The sequence below is a fragment of the Fukomys damarensis genome, unplaced genomic scaffold (genome assembly GCF_012274545.1).
Source record: "Fukomys damarensis isolate Sample0158 unplaced genomic scaffold, DMR_v1.0_HiC HiC_scaffold_16, whole genome shotgun sequence".
Lineage (NCBI taxonomy): Eukaryota > Metazoa > Chordata > Mammalia > Rodentia > Bathyergidae > Fukomys > Fukomys damarensis.
In genome coordinates, this window is record NW_022900928.1 from 70,325,885 (window position 1) to 70,334,473 (window position 8,589).

General features: G+C 38.9%; 1 long non-coding RNA gene across 2 annotated transcripts in view; it reads right to left on the reverse strand.

Annotated features, from left to right (window-relative positions):
- The window catches only part of LOC104857969, a 22,679-nt gene extending 14,138 nt beyond the window's left edge, over positions 1 to 8,541 (reverse strand). For both annotated transcript variants that reach the window (XR_002025155.2, XR_779020.3), the window contains exons 1-3: positions 8,419 to 8,541; positions 6,456 to 6,605; positions 2,598 to 2,679 (exon numbers count right to left, since the gene is read on the reverse strand). This is a non-coding gene — a long non-coding RNA (uncharacterized LOC104857969). The remainder of the gene's footprint in view (positions 1 to 2,597; positions 2,680 to 6,455; positions 6,606 to 8,418) is intronic.
- Between the last annotated feature and the right edge of the window lie 48 nt (positions 8,542 to 8,589).

The window sequence follows — 8,589 nt, forward strand, 5'->3', positions numbered from 1 at the left end:
GGTTTTTTGAGACAGTCTCACTATGTAGTTGAGACTGACCTGGAACTCATTATGTATCCCAGGCTGGCCTTGAACTCAGTGATCCTCCTGCCTCAGCCTCCTGACTGCTGGGATTACAGGTGTGTACCACCACACCCGGCCCATGGATTTTTTTTTTTCAAGCCAGATGAACTGGGTTTAGAAAGACTTTCAACTTTTAAATTACAGAGCAGTTGTTTTATAGAAAATTATTATTCAAGGACACACTTTGGGAAACACTGATCTGGACCTTGAACTCAGTGATCCTCCTGCCTCAGCCTCCTGACTGCTGGGATTACAGGTGTGTACCACCACACCCGGCCCATGGATTTTTTTTTTTCAAGCCAGATGAACTGGGTTTAGAAAGACTTTCAACTTTTAAATTACAGAGCAGTTGTTTTATAGAAAATTATTATTCAAGGACACACTTTGGGAAACACTGATCTGGAGAAGTTATCTTGTTTTATAGATGAAAGGAGGTTAATCTACCATCAAAGATCATATAACTAATGAGTACAGCAGTTGAGATTAGAACCATAGTCCCTTGGCTTCCAAAGAGACTAAAGCAGGATCCTGCCCCTCACATACAATGTAAATTCCTGAGAGAGCATTTAATATTCAGTTCTTGCTTATTGCAACGTAGAGCCAAAGAACAACTGATAAATCTCCACTAATGATTCTTCTTAGTGTTGCTTTTTGGAAATTAAGTGAAAAAGATGTTTACATTACTTTGTCAAATAACTAAAAAAAGAAAAAAAAACAGACCAAAAAATGTTTTTCCCACTTCCAGCATCAACTGTGTCTCCTATCACTAGGTGAAAAATAATAGAGAAAAGGTGATGCTATCCACAGACTGAGCACCCATCAAGTAGTGAGGTTCCCTGTAGCAGAAGTAGGGAGACTGAACTGCTGGTCATTATGAGTCTGCTAATTTAACCCAACAACCTAATGTCCCATTACTTCCCTCAGTTGAAGTCATGGTAATTTGCTACATTTATAATGGGGTTTTGATCTAGATGAAATGCAGGTCTATTTTAACAATCTTGCAGCTTCTAATGGAGAAGCTCTCTTCCTTCTTGTAATGTATTCATGAGCAAATCTGTCAAGCTGATGGTTACTCTTGACCTGTTGAAATATGCTCATTTTTCCTACATTTTCTGCTCTATGTCTTATTTACAGATAGATGCAAACCAAAATTAATACAAAAAAACTTATATTCCCCGGGGATGATGCACAGGGTTTTTTGTTGTTGTTGTTGTTTTTGCTACCAGGGATCGAACTCAGGACCTCGAGCTTGTGAGGCAGGTTCAGTGCTGCTGAGCTAAATTCCCAGTCCACAGTTTATACTTTTAAAAGTATCTTACCTAATTCTAGGGAGGTCTAACCTTGGAGGAACATCTACACTGACTTTTCAAAAAAGAAAATAATGCTTCCAGGTCTTTTTCAGCTCCATGAAGCAATAGGTCCCAATTTTTAATTAAGACAGGAAATATTTTTGTATTAGTTTCAGACTTGAGGAACAACAACAACAACAAAAAAATGCGTCCTTATAGAAAGGAAATTGTAACTCTGTGACCTCAAATATGATTTGAGCAAGATAAGGAGGCCTCAGTAATCCAGATGAAATTCTCAACCCGAGTTATCCCCTTTGTAAGAGACAAACATAAAACAAGTAAATAAATATGCTATTTAAAATAAGGGGGTGCTCTCTCTTTTGCCTCCCCCTGATTCCTTACCCCCAAATTGTGGTCTTATTAATAAAACAACTTCTTACAGTTTTTTAGTTTATGAGGGTAGCAACCCACACCACAGAGGATTAGTACAAGGATTAAATGAGATAAGGTAATGCAGGCCCAGTATTAAATATATAATGAATTCATAACAAATAGTAGTGTTTTTTTCCTTAGATTCACTGTTTCCCCTGGAATAGCCTGAGACAGTGGTCCCTAGGACACTGGGTGTATTTCCTGAGATTATCATGATCTGTGGACACACCAAATTTTAACTCCAAAACTCCTACCACACAAGGAACACTGCTATTAAATATTTTCCAGATCCAGTGGGACTAGAGCCTTTTACCAACTTCATTATTTCATTTTCTAATAATCCCAATAACAGTATTATGTTTCAATGTTGATACTATAAAATAAATACTTTTTATATAATACAAGTGACATCTCAAATCAGTAAGAAAAGATGAACTTTTACTAACTGCATAACTATATATAAAAAGGTAACACTGGATCTACTGTTCATATCATAGGCCATTAAAAAATTCAAAAGGATATAAGACTTAAAGGTATAAAATAAAATCACAGAAATTCTATAAGAAAACAAGTTAATGGATTTTATATCCTGGCAGTGAGATAAACTCACCTAATAATGCTGAAAATTCAGAAGCAAGAAGGGAGAAATAATTGATAAAATTGACTCATAAATACAAATGACTTCATAGCAAAATTTAAAAATAAGCAATAAACGAAGATATTTGCAACATAAATCATAAAGTGTTAAATCTCTAATATAGAAAACGTTTCTTAAAATCAAGAATTTAAAAAGCTGGGCATAATGGCACATACCTGTAGTCTTAGCACTCTGGAGCGTGAGGCAGGAAGGTTGTGAGTTCAAAACCAACCTGGGCTACATAGTCAGATGCTGTCTCTAAACAAAGAAATTAAGAGGAAAAATCAATTATCACTACACAGAAAAGGACAAGGAGAGTAGTTAGGATGGCTAAGTGGTCTAAGGTGCTGTGTTCAGAAAAGGAAAAAGTAAGGCTAACTGTTCTCAAAGAAATGAAAAGATTCACATAGGAAAGCAAATACAAAATTATAACTACACCAAAAATACCATTTCTTGTTGATCATATCAACCAAAGCACAATTACTTCACAGCATGCTTTGTTAGGAAAAGGAGTGTTGCTGGTATTTTGTGTTGCTGCCAAGAACATAAAATAGTAGGACCTCTGTGATGAGGAATTTGTTAAAATCTAGCAAAAATACATCAGCACTTATCTTTTGACCAGCAATCCCACTATTAAGAATTGATCCTAAGGGTAAAATATAATCTGATATATGTACTCAGGATTATCCCTTCCAGCACCATCTGTAATAACTTGAGTATCAGTAAGGGCCTGGCTGGAGTAGTAGATAGCTGGGTAAAGGGATACTGCAGTATGGAGTCGTAGACAGCTATGAAAAGGGATTCTGAAGAAATTTAATTATATGTCTATAGAATGATCCGTATAATACACTTAATGAGTGTGGGGGGAAGCAAGGTACAGAAGAAAGTGTACATTAGATTTCCTTTACCCTAAGAGAAGGAAGAGTTATAAATAATATGTATTGAGCTATATTTTTTAAATGGAATGCTAAAATAAAGTCTAACAAAAATCATTGCCTATATAAACTAAAAGGAACTATATGCAAAGGATGGGGATGGAAGGTGGAGTTCTCTAAATGTAGCCTGTGCTAAAGGGCCCAGAAACCAATCTGAAAATACCACATGAGGACTTCCCCTGGCCACAGATGAGACAATTTGAGTATCAAGAAGAGTAAAGACTTTAACATAGCAAGTACATACACAAACTTATGAATTTATAATGGTACAAATGTAAGCACTTAAAGCATGCTAAATACATCAAAACTCATAGATGCATATTTTTTAATGTCTTGGTCATCTTTAGAGATTCCTCAGATACCGAATATTTAAGTAGAAATTTGAAACACATCATTTAAGCAAGCTTGAAATAAAAATAGCTCTGAACACATAGATGTTCTTCACTTGCTGGTATTCACTTGCTGGTACCAAAGGCCCATGTGTCGAGATTCAGTCCCCAGCCCATTATACTATTGAGAGGTGGTGGAATCTTTAAGAGGCAGGGCTTAGTGGGAGAAAATGAGGTCACAGGGGGGCTGTGCTTCAGAAGGTGATTCTGGGAGCCCGGCCACTTCTCCCTCTTGCTCTGTATTTACTTCTGGGGTACCATGAGGTAAATTAGGCCTCTTCCCCCATGCATTCCAGTCATAAAGTATTATGCTGACAGGCCCAAAGCCACAGGGCCAGCTAACTGTGAACTGCAATGCCTGAAACCTATGGGCTAAAATAAACCTTTCCTCCTTAAAAATGACTCATTGGTTATTTGTTTCAGTGACAGATAGTCATTCAGGAATGCAACTCAAAACCACAATGCAGGGCCGGGGATTTAGATCAGTGGTGCCATGCCTGCCTCAAGTGCAAGGTCCTGAGTTTGATCCCCAGTACTGGAAAACAAAACAAAACCAACAGTGCAATGCCACTTCCACTTCACATTGACTAGGAAGGCTGAGTTGGAAAAGTTATAACCAGTAACACATTTTGGGAAGGATGTGTAGTAACAAAAACCTTCATATTGCTAGTAAGAATATAAAATGGCTCAATCACTTTGGAAAGCAGTGTGACAGATCTTCAAAAAGTTAAACATGCTTATCTTTTGTTTTGTTTTGTTGTTGTTTTTTGAGACAGGGTCTCACTATGTAGTTGATACTGACCTGGAACTCACTATGCAGCCCAGGCTGGTCTCGAACTCTCAGCGATCCTCCTGCCTCAGCCTCTCAAGTGCTGGGATTACAGGCATGCGCCACCATGCCCAGTTTAAACAGCCTTATCTTAATGCTCACCAGTTGTACTCTTAGGTATTTACACAAGAGAAATGAAGACATACATCCACAAAAATGTATATAGGAATATTCATGGTAGCATTATTCATAATATTCCAAAGGTAAAAAAAAACAAAAGTCCATCGAGTGATGAATAGCTAAATAAAATGTGATATAAATCTAGTGAAATGTTATTTAGTAATAAAAAGGAAAGGAGTACCGATACATGCCACGACAGGGATGATCTACAAAAACATGCCAAGTGAGAGAAGACACACATATACATAATCCATATTGCACAACTCCATTTATACAAAATGCCCAGAATAGGTATATCAATAGAAGCAAAAGTAGATTAGTGGTTGCCAGGAGCTGAGCGAAGTCAGGAATCCTCGATGAATAATGGAAACCGGTTTCAGTGGAGAAGAAGGTCTGGAATTAGTAGTGCTGGTTGCACAACTTTGTGAATATACTAAAACCTGCTGAATTGTACACTTCAAAAGGGTGAATTGTGTGACATCTGAGTCTTACCTCACTAAAGCTGTTTGTTTTTTGGTTTTTGTTTTTCCAGTACTGGGAACCAAACCCAGGGCCTTCTGTGTGCCATACACAATGCTAGCCATTGTTCTGTAGGAGCTTCTAACATAGTAAGGGGACAGAAACATACAAGTAATTTCAACCCAGTGTTGTACAAGCATGTGTGTAAAGATAGGGGCTTGCACTTGGGTGTCTTGGGGCCACAGACCAAGGGCCACTAGCCTAGCACAGGGCTCATCAGCCAGCATCGCTGACACTACCCTGTGTTATATTTGCTGCTGCAGGGCTGTCCTGCGCAGAACAGGATACCAAGCAGCACCCCTGGCCTCTACACATCAGACGCCAGTAGTACACCATAACTTTATGACAATGAGAAATGTTTCCAAAAATTGCCAAGTGTCCCCTGGAGCACAACCTGCCTAGGTTGAGACCAACCCTAATGCAAGCATCATGAGGGCAGTTCAGGGAGGCGGTCCCAAAATTCTTTCTGGAAGAGATGATGCTGAACTAGGTCTACTCAGCTAGCAAACCAAGTAAGAGACAGGCAAAAGGGGAAGTCGGGAAGAAGTCTACCACCAGAGTTTGAGTAACAGCATAGAAGAGGGACCTAGGGAATAGGGAGCTCAATACATGGGTAGATTGCAGTGGGAAAGGAGAAAAAAATCAGTTCAGTATTGCTAACCTATGTATTTTGATCATTCTTTGACTTGTTTTTCTCATTCTTCTTTGTGTTTTAGTTAGTCCAGGGTCAGGCTGACAGCTGAATTCTGAACAGATAGTGTATACAAAAGCACTTCACAAATGCTGTAAAGTGCTACTCACATGTAAATTGTCTATTGCCAAAACATCAGCTGAAAACAATGCACTTTCTAGCTTTATTTTGTTTGGTTGCACTCTATAATCTTTAAGAATTCTGAAGAACAGGATATTACCGCACTGCTTACTGAACCATTGTCTCTCAGCTTCACACACTCCTGTTAGGGAGGGAGCCAGGGTGACCATTGCAAGCCTGGCTTCTCTGCCAGTTGACTCTTTGTTGGCTCTGCCAGTAGGGGACAGTAGAGGGCCATGACAAGCTTGGAGAAGAGAAAGGTATTACTCTGCTTTACATTCTCCTCAACATAGGTCACCTTGACAATATTTCTTCATTCAAGCAGCTGTTTGTTTTGGTAGCAGCGATTGATTTTAGTTTTCCTTATAGTCCCAGAGCCAGTTTCATTAGACCTTGTCAAGAGCACAGCACTCTCCAGTGTGGGAACTCACCCTACTCAGGAGCCTGGATACCAGGTCTGGAGGCCCCTTCTCCAGGCTTCACAGTGTTAGTAATTCCAGCTTCACTGGAGATCACCGTGTTAAACACAGTAAGCCAGACTCAGAAAGACAAGTATTTCAAGTTTCTCCTGTATGTGGAATCTAGAAGGGGAAAAAAAGATAAAAATAGAAAAAATAGAAAAAGATAAAAATAGAAGGGAGGCTATTAGACAAGGGGAGGGAGGTCAGGGGTAGGAAGCTAAAAGGAGGGTAATTGGAGAAATGGATACAATCAAAATATATTACATAAAAATACAAGAATGAAATCTAATATTTTGTACAATTAATATGTACTAATAATCAATCGATGAAAATAATTCCAGGTTCATGCCTCTTTCCCTTCAGACATGGAGGTGGATGTTGCTTCCTGCATTTACTTTGTCCATGATCTGTGTTCCCTTTTCACCTTTGCAATGACTCTATCTCCATATTGATTACTTTCATTAAAATAACTGGCTGTTTCTGTCTCCTGATGGACACTGACTGCCGTCCAAGCTTCTTATTCCGGCCTTTAGTCACTAAATAATACTCAGCCAGGGAAGAGTGACAGCAAGCTCAGGACATGCCTTGTTCTGCATGTGACTAGTAGCGGCTGGATGGATAGCCTCCTGAAACATTTAGCAACCATTAATTTTTCAGAAAAAAGGTTTTTTGAAAAAAACAGAAAGCACTCGATGGGAAGAAGGTACAAGTGTAAACAACTCCACATGGATTCCATGGGCTAACCTGTCGTGGAAACTGCTATGAGGATAAATTACTCTGCTTAGTGTTTGTTTGCTTGCTTGCTGGTGCTAGAATGATCATTTGTATAATATGCTGGACAGAATAACAATAATGCTTTCAGCCACTTTGCCTTTATTTCTTCAAAGAACATCGAGGTCCTACTGTGTACACAAAAGAAAAGGTGCCTGCTATCAAAAAAATCATGTTAAAATCCAACTCTCACAAAACTAAGAATAAAAAAGAGAGAACTGGCTGGGAAGGACATTTTCCAATGTTGCCTTCCATTAATGAGGCATGTGGTATGAAAGCATTCTTGTCTCTTTGAAGACATTTATTCAAATGTACTTGTGGCTTTAAAATCATTTTAATGCAAGCATAACTCCTTTCTTTATTCTTCAAAAATTTTTGGTGGTAAAATACTCTACACATACATACATGTACATTTAAATGAATTATTATAAATATCTACATAAGCACTAAGGATTAATGTCAGAAACTACATTCTCAAAGGCACTCTTCCTATAACCTAACCCTACCTGCCAGACCTAACCACAATCCTAATTTTATAGTAATTCTTATTTGGCTTTTTTTTTTTTTTGGCCTCCATAGTGTTCTCCACTAAATGTGCATCTATAAACATAAAACGGTTTGATTTAGCTTGTTTCAAATTTTTATATACAAAAGCATAGCATATGCATTTTTCTGGATTTCTGTTATTGTTCCATATTCCATTTTTGAGATGTCTCCATGTTGTTCCAGATAGCTGAATTCCATTCCTCTTTACTGCTATATAATACAAAATATATAAATATTTCAGTGTATGAACAGTTTTCTCCAGTCTGGATGCATATAAAAACACCCGTCTTCAGAGTAAATACCAAGAATGGCAATTGCTGGATCCCGTAGTACAGCACCTCAGACAGTGCCAAACCATTTCGCCACCCAGTTCACATGCTCGCTAACCCTATGTGAAGACTCTGTACCCTCTATCCGCCTTAACACGTGGCACTGCAAACTTTTAACCTAACCTACGCCTGTCTCGTGGTATCTAGCGTGGTATCCAGATTTCCCCCTTCTGATCATTAACGAATTAAGCACTTTGCCAAGAAAAGACAAATACTTATTGGTTCTCTCTCCATATCTCTGTCCTGTTTCTTTCTTTCTGTTTCCTTTCCGAGTCTGCCAGAAGTACCTGTTTCAGCCTTTTCCTCCACTCATTTTTAACTGATTTCCTCTTCTTCTCAAGTTGCAGGCGTTCTCCACGTATTCAGCAGGTTCATCTCCTTCTCGGTCACCTCCGAGCAGGAGGCCCGGCAGTACCCCGCCTCCCCCGCCCAGCCCCTTCCCGGCCGCCGTCCGGGCC